Source organism: Jaculus jaculus, chromosome 2 (assembly GCF_020740685.1).
Source record: "Jaculus jaculus isolate mJacJac1 chromosome 2, mJacJac1.mat.Y.cur, whole genome shotgun sequence".
Lineage (NCBI taxonomy): Eukaryota > Metazoa > Chordata > Mammalia > Rodentia > Dipodidae > Jaculus > Jaculus jaculus.
In genome coordinates, this window is record NC_059103.1 from 123,912,169 (window position 1) to 123,925,058 (window position 12,890).

General features: G+C 39.3%; 1 long non-coding RNA gene across 1 annotated transcript in view; it reads left to right on the forward strand.

Annotated features, from left to right (window-relative positions):
- The first annotated feature begins 1,396 nt into the window (after positions 1-1,396).
- Positions 1,397-12,890, forward strand: part of LOC123458501 — a 31,424-nt gene continuing 19,930 nt past the window's right edge. Inside the window, exons 1-2 of the long non-coding RNA XR_006635690.1 lie at positions 1,397-1,502; positions 10,875-11,060. This is a non-coding gene — a long non-coding RNA (uncharacterized LOC123458501). The remainder of the gene's footprint in view (positions 1,503-10,874; positions 11,061-12,890) is intronic.

Below are 12,890 nucleotides of genomic sequence, written 5' to 3' on the forward strand. Positions count from 1 at the left end.
TGTACTGGCAAGAGGCATGACTAGCCCATATTCAATCTCTCTCTCTCTCTCTTTCTCTCAAATACATAAGAAAATCTTTTTTTATTATTATTTTTATTATTTATTTATAAATTTGACAGAGAGGGAGAGAGAGAGAGAGAGAGAGAGAGAGAGAGAGAGAGAGAGAGAGAGAGAGAGAGGGAGAGACATAGGGAGAGAATGGTTGTACCATGGCATCCAGCCACTGCAAACAAACTCCAGACACATGTACTCCCTTGTGCATTTGGCTAACGTGGGTCCTGGGGAATTGAACCTGGGTCCTTTGGCTTTTCAGGCAAACACCTTAACCACTAAGCCATCTCTCCAGCCCAAGAAAATATTTTAAAATAAGACAAATGCTGACTGGAGAGATGGCCTGGCAGTTAAGGCGTTTGCTTGCAAAGCCTAAGGACCCAGGTTTGATTCTCCAGGTCCCATGTAAGCCAGATGCACAAGGTGGTACATGTGTCTGGAGTTTATTTGCAGTGGCTAGAGGCCCTGGCATACCCATTCTTTCTCTCTTTCTGTCTCAAATAAATATATATATATATTTTAAAAGGCAAATGCAGCACTAAACAAACAACTTTATCTTGAGACTGCAGCTGGGCTTCCAGTGGTTTTTGGGAAACTCCATCCTAACCCACTTCCCAGTTACCTTCAGTAAGCTATCAGTAGGAGCTGAGAGGGTGGGGTTTCTAAGTTCCCCCAACCCCTTGAGAAAATACTTTTTGCGGAAATGATTCGTCCTTAGAGAGGAGTTGCTATTTCCAAGATTGAGGAGGAGATACAGTATTTCCAAAGATTCACCTCTTTCCTTTTTCTCTGTTGCTGTTTATATAAATGGAACAATTCATATAAGGAAACTGAATCTCATAGCACTTTCCCTTGAGGGGGTTTGTAATGTTAGCATGCGCCAGAATGCCAGAGTTTATTAATATTCACTCCACATTGTGTTTATTTCTGTTTCTTACGGGTTTCGCCAGATTATGGCCTGTCTGTGTCTGATAGTGGCTGTGTTTGTATATGAGGCAGGTCATCTGATAATGAATTGTCACATCATGAGATTAAGCGATGTTTAAAATGGTTGTAAGCCAGAAAGGTCTGACTCCCAGAACACTTTTAGAAGGTCCGATCAACAAAAGAAAGTTCAAGGTATCTTGGGAGAGGTCATGGATTACTGCTGTCTTGATGACTCGGGGATTGTTCCTTCCTGCAGAGACACAAGTAAAATGATGTACAGTAGAAATTTTTCTCCGCGGAAGAAGGGCACTTTATCTTTTCCAGAGGTCAGTCAGTGTAAAATCTCTCTCCTTTCCAGAAAGACAAAAAGTAATAATTTTAGAAGTTCATTCTGGTTGATGATTTACTACACTCATCAGTTCCCAATCCCTTACCAGAACTTTTCTTGACACACCAAAGGCCTCATGGGCGGGCTGTGAGCACCCTGGGACAGAGACTCTGTGCTTTTGCATTTGTGGCCCACAGTAAGTATTCTGTACATTTCTATTAGCCAAATGCATGCTTCAAATTAACACTAAGCAAAAATAGTAACCAAAACCTAAAATTTGCTTGCATATATATTTTTTAATGTATTTTATTTATCTGAATGTGTGTGTGTGTGTGTCCCCGTCCAACCATCTGTGCCAGAGCCTCTAGACATTTGTGTTACTTTTTTATATCTGGCTTATGTGAGTGGCTTGAGAACTGAACCTGGGCCAGCAGGCTTTGCAAATAAGCATCTGTAATAGTTGAACCATCTTCCCGGTCCTTATTTATAATTCTCATACTTTTGCTCTAATATGCAATCTCTCCAATTTATCAGTGCTATAACTGGCTATAAAATTGAATTAGTCTGGAAAGTATTAGAGGAAAGTTTTGTCTGAATGCCAAGCTCAAGGAAAAATGTTGCCCTATTCCTGTTAGTTTTGTGTTTGAGGGAAGAGTCTTCAGTTTAAGATTATTTTTATTACCCAGTTTTCATTTTCTTTCAATGATATGGGCATATCACCTTAGTCTAACTCCTTTGAGACTCAAAAAATGTGCAAAAGCAATAAATTTATTGTTCTTTTCCGCAAAGTCTGGTAATTTTAGTAATCTGCTGCCCTATGAGATACAAAGCAATGCTGTTTCCTCTGCAGTCTGTTTTTTCTTCCTTTCTTTCAAAATAACCTGCCAGCTTTCCAAAACAAACATAAAGGGGAAATGCATGAGTGGATATATTCGCCCAGTTACTGGGAGTAGCATGACTCTAAAAAATTGTAAAAATAAAGTAGTCATCAGAAATGGGGTCTGGCTTTACCAGACTTGCTAGTATTAGCCTTTTATGATTCTGAAAAGAAACATTTATATCCATATAAAACAAACATCATGAGGAAATGGAAGAGTGGATATATTCACCCAGTAACTTGGAGCAGTATGCCTCTAAAAATAGTGAAAATAAAGTAGTCATCAGAAATGGGCTGTGGCTTTACAGGACTTGCTAGTATTATCATTTTATGATTCTGAAGAGAAACATTTATGTTCATATAAAAGTTTTCCCAAATGAAAATCTAGTACTTACCTATTCAGAATATATTTTGGAATATAAAAATAATCTTTCATTTTTAAGGTCAGAATTTTGGATGAGCTTCATAAAAATTATTTTACAGAATTTTAACATTCTAGAATTATAGTATCTCATTTTATTTCTCTCCAATGTTTATGAAGCCTCATTTTTAATATGGTAAAGAATAATTTATTAATCAAAGGGTTTAAACATATACACTTAGAGGGCTTCTTCTTTTATTAGCATAAGATCTCCATTAAGCCAAAGAACAATGGAAGATTACCTATAGGATCTATGACCTTCCAAGCCACAGTTTTTATTTTTATTTTTCAAGGTAGGGTCTCACTCTAGCCCAGGCTGACCTGGAATTCACTATGTAGTCTCAGGGTGGCCTCAAACTCATGGTGATGCTTCTATCTCTGCCTCCCGAGTGCTGGGATTAAAGGTGTGCGCCACCATGCCCGGCTTCTAAGCCATAGACTTTTGACTCTGTTTTCAGTACCAGGCATGAGTTCTTTCCTACTGAGCAGGCCTCATATCTAATTGGAGAGCAGTTGATTACTCTATAACTCATGTGCCACTATTGCACTGGTGGGAACACACTGCCTGTCTGGTTTAACGCTGTTGGTGACTTTTATCCCCCAGCAATTTGCATAGCACTTTATAGCATTATGACAGCTAGCCAGCAGGGAGATGGCTTCTATCTCAGTTCCAGCTTGAGTTATCAGTGCCCTGCAATGACAGCCTGTGGTGTCTTCAGCAGTAGGATGTTACCATCCATTCTGATGGATAACCAAATGCTTTGTATGAAACCTCATTTCAATGATTATATCTGAAAAACTATACTAATTATAATTTATGTCTTCATCATCATATACATATTTCATGTTTATTTTCATATATCTTGTTCATAATTCCTTATCAAAGCACATCAGAATCCTGAATGGGTTTTGATATTTCAAAAACATTTAGAAAACTGACTTGCTTAAGAGACATCCTCTGATCAACAAATCTGATAGTTTTATAACTTTCACTTTATGATTCATAAACTATAATGACCACTTTTCTTTTGTCATCTCCTCCCCTGTTTCATCTGCACCCTTATCCTCTATACCTAATATTTTAGCATATATTCTATATATCATTCAGAACAGCCTTGTCCTTAGAGCAAAAAGCTGATTTATAAAATCTCACTGTAGAACATTACCAGAACAGAAAGAGAACACTTGAACATGGAACATGATTCTTGAGACATAGCTATGGTTGTTTGAATGTATGTCCTTCATATAGACTTGGGTGTATTAAAATTGAGTTTGTAGCTTTAGCCCCTAACAGGCAGAGTCCTGTTACAGGGGGGTGTGTCACTGGGGTGGATCTGAATTCCAGCTCAAATGTATGCAGTGAGGTCTGAGCTCTGGGCGGGCGGGGGCGGGGGGGATTCCTGCTTGCTGTTGGTTCATGCTTGCTGCTGTTTGGTATTTGCTGGCTAATGATGTTTTCTCTCTCTGCTTGAATTTATGAATGGGAGCCAGCTTTTTCTTCCATTGATGGAACTTACCCTGGATCTGTAAGCTTGAAATAAATCCCTTCCTTCCATAAAACTGTGTTTGGTTGGATGTTCATCCTAGCATTGTGCAACTGAATAACAGCCAATTTGTTTAAAATTTGTGAAGCTAAATGAAACTTTGCATACAACCTACAAAACTAAGGGGAGAGGTTTGCTAAACAATTTCTCAGCATCAGTAAGATAACAAGGTTTAGTTACTGGCAAATAGGCAAGTCAATTGCTTTTGCCAGACCAATGCATCATGAAGATGTTAATTACAAACTCTTCTTATTTTGTCTCTAAAGTAAGGAGAAGGTTGCCTTGCAAGCAGATCTTCAGAGCTATGGTAAAACATACTTACAAAAAATAACATGTTTGTGAGAGACAGAAAAGGAAAGAGAGAGAGAGAGAGAGAGAGAGAGAGAGAGAGAGGAAAGAATGGGTGTGGCCTTCAGCCACTGAAAACTCCAGACACATGTGCCATCTTGTGCATCTGGCTTACATGGGTCTTGGGGAATCAAACCTGTGTCCTTTGGCTTTTCAGACAAGTGCATTAACCACAAAGCCATATCTCCAGTCCTTAGGTCTTACATTCTTTCAGCCTCCTCTTCTTCAAAGGATCCTGAGCCTAGGAGGGTGTGGTAGAGATATCTCAATGCTGACCACTACTTCTCTGGTCTTTGTAAATTTTTAGTAAGCCAAATGGTCACCACCATCTGAAAAGAGAAACTTCTCTAACCAAAAATGAGAGTAGCATTAATATATGGGCATAAACATATGTAGTTAGAGGGCAGTTTGTGGGGCATAATATATCCATTTAGCCAGCCAACCCCTTAGGAGAATATGTAAATGGAGACATTCCAATACATACTACAAAATTTCAAAAATCATAGGGTCATATTTTAAAAACTTAAGCTTTGGGGAAGATAGAGGGTAAGTTGGAGAGCCAAAATGTATTGTATACATGTATAAAATTGTCAAAAATGGAAAATAAAGCATTATTCCACAATTTGGATAATCTAAAATAAGTCAGTGAATTTCTTGTTGCATGAAACCTACCAAAATCAAACCCAAGATAATATCAATAATTTAAACAGATCTATGGCAAATAACAAGAGTGAAGCAATAATAATAATAATAATAATAAAATATTTCAGACTTGAGAGATGGCTTAGCAGTTAAGGTACTTGCCTGTATCCAGGTAAGCCAAATGCACGTGGAGACACAAGTGTCTGGAATTTGTTTGTAGTGGCTGGAGGTCCTGGCATTCCCATTCTCTCTCATAAATGAATGAATAAATAAACAAATAAATGCGGTAGTTTGAATACCTGGCCCCCAATATATTCAATGCTTTATTAGTTTGTAATTTGCATCTGCAGCCACCTGGCTAGAGGCAGTGTCACTGGGTAGATCTTAGGGTCCGGACCTAAGGTGTGATTGTGGGTTTGAGATTCCAATCTAAAGATAGGCAAAGTGTACCTAGCCGGAGTTCCTGAAGTGTGCTGTGCTGTGTGGCTTTTTTGGCTTTTGACTTTCGGCTTTTTGGCTTGTGTTTCTCTCTCTCTGCCCGGTCCTATAAAAGCAGGCTAGCTTCTTCTGCCATTATGGAACTTCTGGATCTGTAAACTTCAATAAATCCCTTCCTCCATAACTGTGCCTGGTCTGGAAGTTCATCTCAGTGAACCTGAAGCTGTCTGCTACAATATCTAAACAGATAAAAACATAAGCAGATAAAGAAAATTGCAGACCAATCACCCTGATGAACGTAGACACAAAAATTCTCAATAAAATACTTGCAAACTGAATTCAAGAACATACCAAAAAGATCATTCACCTTGATCAAGTAGGCTTTATTCTAGAGAAGCAGGTTGATTGTACATACATAAATCAATAAATGTAACACATCATATAAGTAGATTCAATGACAGAAATCACATGACCTTCTCAATAGATGGAGAAAAGGCCTCTAAAAACAAATCCAATAACACTTCATGATAAACAACACATTGAAGAAATTGAGAATTGATGAAACAAATCTCAACATAATAATGATTATATATAATAAAACTATAGCCAAATGGAGAAAAAATGGAAGCATTCCCACTAAGATCTGAAACAAGACAAGTCAACTCTCTCTGCTGCTATTAAATATTGATCTTGCCAGGCATGGTGGCACATGCCTTTAATCCCAGCACTTGGGAGACAGAGGTAGGAGGATTGCACTGAGTTTGAGGCCACCCTGAGACTCCTTAGTGCATTCCAGTTCAGCCTGGACTAGAGTGAGATCCTACCTCAAAAAACCAATATAGATAGATAGATAGATAGATAGATAGATTGATCTTGATAGGCTGGAGAGATGGCTTAGTGGTTAAGCACTTGCCTGTGAAGCCTAAGGACCTTGGTTCGAGGCTTGATTCTCCAGGACCCTCGTTAGCCAGATGCACAAGGGGGCGCACACATCTGCAGTTTGTTTGCAGTGGCTGGAGGCCCTGGTGCATGCATTCTCTCTCTCTCTCTCTCTCTCTCTGTTGCTGTCAAATAAATAAATAAAAATAAAAAAATAAAATAAATTGATCTTGAAGCTTTAGCAAGGCAATAAAACAAAAGAAATAAAATTGATAGAAATAGGAAAATATGAAGTCAAAGGATCCTTATTTGCAGATTATATGATATTATACATATGGAACCCTAAAGACAACGTAAAAGAACTCCACATTTCTAGAGCTAATAAATACTTTTAATAAACTAGCAGGGTAAAAAATTGATATACAGCCAGGTGTGGTGGTGCACACTTTTAATCCCAGCACTCAGGCTGACATAGGAGGGTTGCTGTGAGTTTAGGGCCAATCTGGGACTGTAGAATTCTGTAGAATGAGTACCAGGACATCCAGGGCTAGAGTAAGTCCCTGCCTCAAAAAAAAAAAAAAAAAAAAAGAAAGAAAGAAAGAAAAAGAAAAAGAAAAAAGAAAAAATTATAGCCGGGTATGGTGGCATACGCCTTTAATCCCAGCACTCAGGAGGTAGAGGTAGGAGGATCATTGTGAGTTCGAGGCCACCCTGAGACTATATAGTTAATTCCATGTCAGCCTAGACCAGAGTGAGACCCTACCTCGAAAAACAAACAAACAAAAAAAATTAACACACAGAACTCAGTAACCTTCTTATATACAAATATGAAAAGGATATCAGGGAAACAAGCCCATTCACAAGAGCCTCAAAAACACATTGGAATAAATCTAACCAAGGAAGCAAAAGACGTCTATAGTGGAAACTTTAAAACACTGAAGAAAACACGAGAAGATGGAAAGACCACCATCTCATGGATTAGAAGAATTAATATTGTCTCACCAAAAGTAATCTATAAATTTGATGCAATCTCAATCAAAATCCAATCATTCTTCCCAGAAATAAAAAAGAAAAAAGGTAATCCTAAAAGTCATATGGAAGCACAAAAGTGCTGCATACCAAAGCAATGCAGAGCAGAAAGATTGCTTCCAGGGATATTACCATGCTGGATTTCAAGTTATACTACAGAGCCATAGTAATAAAAACAGCATGGATTCACATAAAAATAGGCATGCTGATCAATGGCATAGAATAGAGGACCCATATAGTTTGTAAAACTACAGTTACCTGATTTTTGACAAAGATGCCAAAAACATACATTGAAGAAGAAATAACATACTCAACAAATCGTGCTTTGAAAATTGGATATCCTCACATAGAAGAAAACCAACATAGAAAGTCCAACTCCAGGGCTAGAGAGATGGCTTAGTGGTTAAGGTGCCTGCCTGCAAAGCTAAAGGACCCTGATTCGAGTCTTCAGAACTCAGATAAGCCAGATGCTGAATGTGGTGCATGTGTCTGGAGTTCGTTTGTAGTGGCTGAAAATCCTGGCACACCCATTCTTTCTCTTGCTCTCTCCCTCTTTGTCTTTTTCTCTCTCGTTCAAATAAATAAATAAATATTAAATATTAAAAAAGAAAGTCCAGCTCCAAATGGATAAAACGCCTTTATGTAAGACCCCATGTCATGAAACTGCCATAGGAAAAAGTAGGGGAAACAGGAGATAGATATCTGAGTAAAGACATGGTCTACAGAGTAGAAGAAAATTTTTGCCAGCTGTAAATCTGATGGAGGATTAATATCTGGAATATACAAAGAACTCAAAAAACTAAACACCAATAAAATGAATGAGTCAATCAAAAACTGCCTCTGGGGGCTGGAGAGATGGTTAGTGGTTAAAGTGCTTGCTTACAAAGCTGTAGGACCCAAGTTCAATTCTCCAGTACTCACTAAGTGGCATATGCATCTGGAGTTCACTTGCAGTGGCAGGAAGCCCTGGAATGCCAATAGCCACTCACTCTGTGTCTGCCTCTCTCTCTCAAATAAGTAAGTAGGGCTGGAGAGATGGCTTAGCAGTTAAGGTGCTTGCCTGTGAAGCCTAAGAACCCAGGTTCAATTTCCCAATACCCACATGGACATGGTGTTACATGGAGTTTGTTGCAGTGGCTAGAGGTCCTGGCATACCCATCCCCCCTTCTCATGAATAAATAAATAAATAAATAAATAAATAAATAAATAAATAAATAAAGTTTTTTTTAAAGTAGCTATGGGACTAAACAGAATTTTCAGAAAAATATAAATGGCTAATGAATATCTTAAAAAGTGCTCATAATCCTTAACCATAGAGGAAATGTGAATTAAAACCATCCTAACATTGCATCTCACTCAGGCCAGAATGGCTAACATTAAATAAACAAATTACAACAAATGCTAGGGAGGATGTGGAAAAAAGGAAACTTTTCTTAACTACTGGAAGGAATGTAAGCTTGTGCAGCCATTATGGAAAGCAGTGTGGAATTCTCTCAAAAAGCAAAAATAGATCTACCACATGACCCAGCTATGGTACTCCTGCACATATACTCTAAAGGTTCTATGCTCTACTTCAGAAATACTCACCCAAGTTAATTTCTGCTCTGTTCACAATAACTAGAATATGGAACCAGCCTAGATGCCCATGAACTGATGAATAAATTATGAATATGTTTTATATATACACAATTGAGATTTATTCAGCTGTAAAGAAAAATGAAATTGTAAAATTTTTAGGAAAATGAATGGGACTGGAAAGGATCACACTGAATGAGGTAACTCAGATTCGGAAACACAAATCCCACATGTTTTCTCTCATCTGCAGATTGCACCTTTGAATTTCTAGATTAGTGGGTGCAAGGCAGAATGAGGGTCCGTAGAGGTCAGGAAGCTAAAAGAAATGGGAGGTTGCTGCAAGAGACAGTAGAAAACATGGGGCATGAAAGTGGATGGAGGCAATGTGGGAGGGAAAGGGCTAAGCAGGGGTGGGGATCTGGGATGAGAGAAGGACGGGCATGGTGGGAAGATGAACCCAAAGTAACAACATGTGAGTAAGCCATGCAGGAATGTACTACTTGAGAAGCCAACTTAAAGTACACATTTTTTAAAAAAAGTGTTTAGATGAACGTCCCATATGTGTGTGAATAAAGCTTCTAACCTAATAGTATTAATCAAAACTCCCCAGTGCAAGGACAATGTACCTCCCAATGAGCTGTTGGTCACAGAGGCTGCGGAGTCCCTTAAAGCAACATAGACTCTTGCCATAGCTCTTGTTTGCCTGCCAAAACCAGGTGGTACATCCTGCTTGCTGCAGACACCATGTGTGAAGAAACCAAGATGGAACTGAGCTGGAAGCTTACTCCCTATCAACTACCTTTCTTCATGCCAGAGCATGCTATGCCAGCCACTGGGGAAGAAAAGGCATTAACAATCCTTAGCTAGATGTGGACCCCGTGTATTTCACATCTGACTTGCAAGGCAAGATGCGTCCACTGGTGCAATAGTGAAATGAATGTTATGGGAGTAACCAGTTGCTCTCTGATTAGACTCATTTTTCAGGAGGAATTTCATGCCTGGTATTGTAAATCTGCCCCAAAATGTGTGGCTATGGCCCTAGGCTCTAGGGTGGGACCCAATATGATGTTTATGCTAGTAGGGTAGCATGTCAAACTGCCGTCTAAACATCTGTTTGTTTTCACAGATTAGTACTACTTGCAGTCACAAACATAGAAGTTGCTTTATGTAAAGGGAGATGATTACAGAAATCCACAGATGACAAAGTTACCAAGGATGAGGACCTAGTTTGTATTCAGTCCACACCATGACATCTAGACCACACCCTCTGAAGCTCAGGAAAATTTGCAGGAGAGGGAGTGGAGAGTTTGTATGAACAGAAGGATGAGAAGCGGGGCTGTGGGATACTATCTTCTGGATACAACAAACGAGGCTTCCTGTACATGATTGGGCCTATCAATATCTCCTCCTATATAAAGAGGGGACCATAAGACCCCACATCTCCCAGAGCGAGTAGTGGAAAGTGGTGATCACTAGGAGAGGGGAAGTTATTTCCTCTAGAAGCTCGGCCACTGGAGGATTGTCCATTCTTCAGGAAATAACCTCCCACCCATGATTATTGTGCAAATGATCCCAATTTAAGTCAGTGGGTCAAAAAATAAAATATAAAATAAACAATGGCATGGGAGTAGGATAGGGATCTAATGGAAAAAAGGGTTCTAGTGGGAAGGGAACAGGAAAAATGAGAGTAAGTGGGAGTATCCAAAGTTATTGTATATATGCATGAAATTGTCACAAGAAAGCTAAAAATAGGAGAAAATTATTTTTCAGAAAAACCTGTCCTTTTGTTTCAATTCATGCTCTTCCTAATTTTAGGTCAACAGGACTCATCTTTGGAATTTATATAGCCCAGATGGTCCAGAAGCTTCACGTGCTTGCCAACACTGAGGAAAGCTACTGTGTCTCCTCCCTGGAAACCTTGGCAGGACTCTGGCCACTCTCCTAACCTTTCCTGAAACCTTGGCTCCACAAGCCTCTTCTCACTGCTGAGCTTCATGTGAGGTAGGCTGGCTGTCCTCAGACTTTCTGGTGGCTGTGAACTTTTGCGTGATGGCATCCCAAACCACACTATCATTTAAATACCTCTGTGCTTGTCTTTGTCTTTAACTATTAGAAGCAAGGACATAGCTTTTTTATTCCTGATTTTATTTTAGCACCTTAACCAAGGCCTGGCACAGAGCAACTACTGAGAAACTGAAAAGAAAGTGTGTGTGTGTGTGTGTGTGTGTGTGTGTGTGTGTGTATGCATAGGATCCTGTCTTCCAGAAGAGAATTTGGACCACGTGGAGCCCAGGCATATCTATGGAGGAGAACAAGTCTTGGAGGAATTTGTTATAGCATTGAGACTCAGTGGAGAGGACAAGCTGTGGGGTTTCCCAAGTTCTTTGAGTAAAATCTCTGCACAGTTACTCTGTCCTGGAAATAGTGCTCTTTTAGGGTGGCAAGCTTACTGTGTTAAAGCTATTATTTTCTTTGCCGTGACCAACCTGGACCTGCAGCATTCTTTGCAGACCTGATGGAGTTAGGGCTCCGACCCTTCTACACAATTTGCATTTCCACAGATGCACACTGAAGAAATGTTCGAAGCTGAGTAGAATGGGGAGGTGGAGCCCTCCCTAGTTTTCTGTAGGAACATCCCTCATGGGCCAGTGTGTGGATTTCTCCTGCCCTGGGATCTATTCCTATTCTTGTCTGGCTCAGTGTGAAGATTATCTACGAGAAAGGAGAACATCTCTCTTCTAGGTTAGTCCCGATGTGGACCCTCTTTGGAATGGCTTTATCTCTGTGGTCGTAGCAGCACGTAGGCTTTGTAAATAAACCAGGGTCTCCACTTCCCTGCTTTGTTAGTGAGCGCTATCATCTGTACCGGAGCCATTAGCCTTTCTGTCAGAGACACTTGTTTATGTGTCGTCTAGAGTTTCCAGCCACTGCACCGGGAGGAGGGAGGTCGGTGGGTTCTGTAGGGTGGACCTCGGAGTCTGGAATCTTTTTTTAAAACTTAATGAAAGTCAAAATTCCCACAGAAAGATGCTAATGGCTTCCAGTCTTCCCTTTAAAAAAGTCATTTTCCATTGCCCTTGGAATGATCTTCTAACTATGTTCTGTAATTAGGTTTAAGGTAGGTATTTACCCCAAGCTGGGGTAAGAAAGGGATAGTCATGTCAGGATGAAGAGCACCTTCTTCATGGAGAATAAAGTAGCCTCCTTTTTGCTCTGTTCTTCGTGAAGTGCACACAGCTTAGAAGTTCATCTCGACTATTTTCAAATCCGTAGCTCAGCGACAGCGAAGCCACAGTATTGTGTGCAAACATTACCCTATCTAGTCCCAGAACCATCTGTCTCCCTGCACACTCTCTCCTTTGTCAGCTTAGCAAAGATACCAAAGCAATTTTAATCAGTGATACCAGTACTCGGTTGATGTTACGTATTTATCAGCCCTCAGAGACTATAATCTGATTAGAGTCATTGTATGGTAAGTGTAAAGAGATTTTGCAAAATATTTGTCTATGTAGATATAACAAGATATTTAAAAAAAGCTATCACAGAAGTGCTTGTGTAGATAAAATGTATTTGGAATCATACTTGTGAAAGTATGGAAAGATTTTATTATCTGTATTAAAATTTCAAAAATTTTACTTAGAAGATGAAATTTTTATATGAGGAATACTTTGAAGAAACACAATTTTGTTGCTTCTATGTCCATGAGGCAATTCTACTAAACACAAAAGAATTGTCAGAATATATCTGACCATGTTACTTCACAAGTGTAATAAAGATCAGTAGCTACATACATATAGCTAATAGTAAAATTCTACTGAGAATTTGTGGATC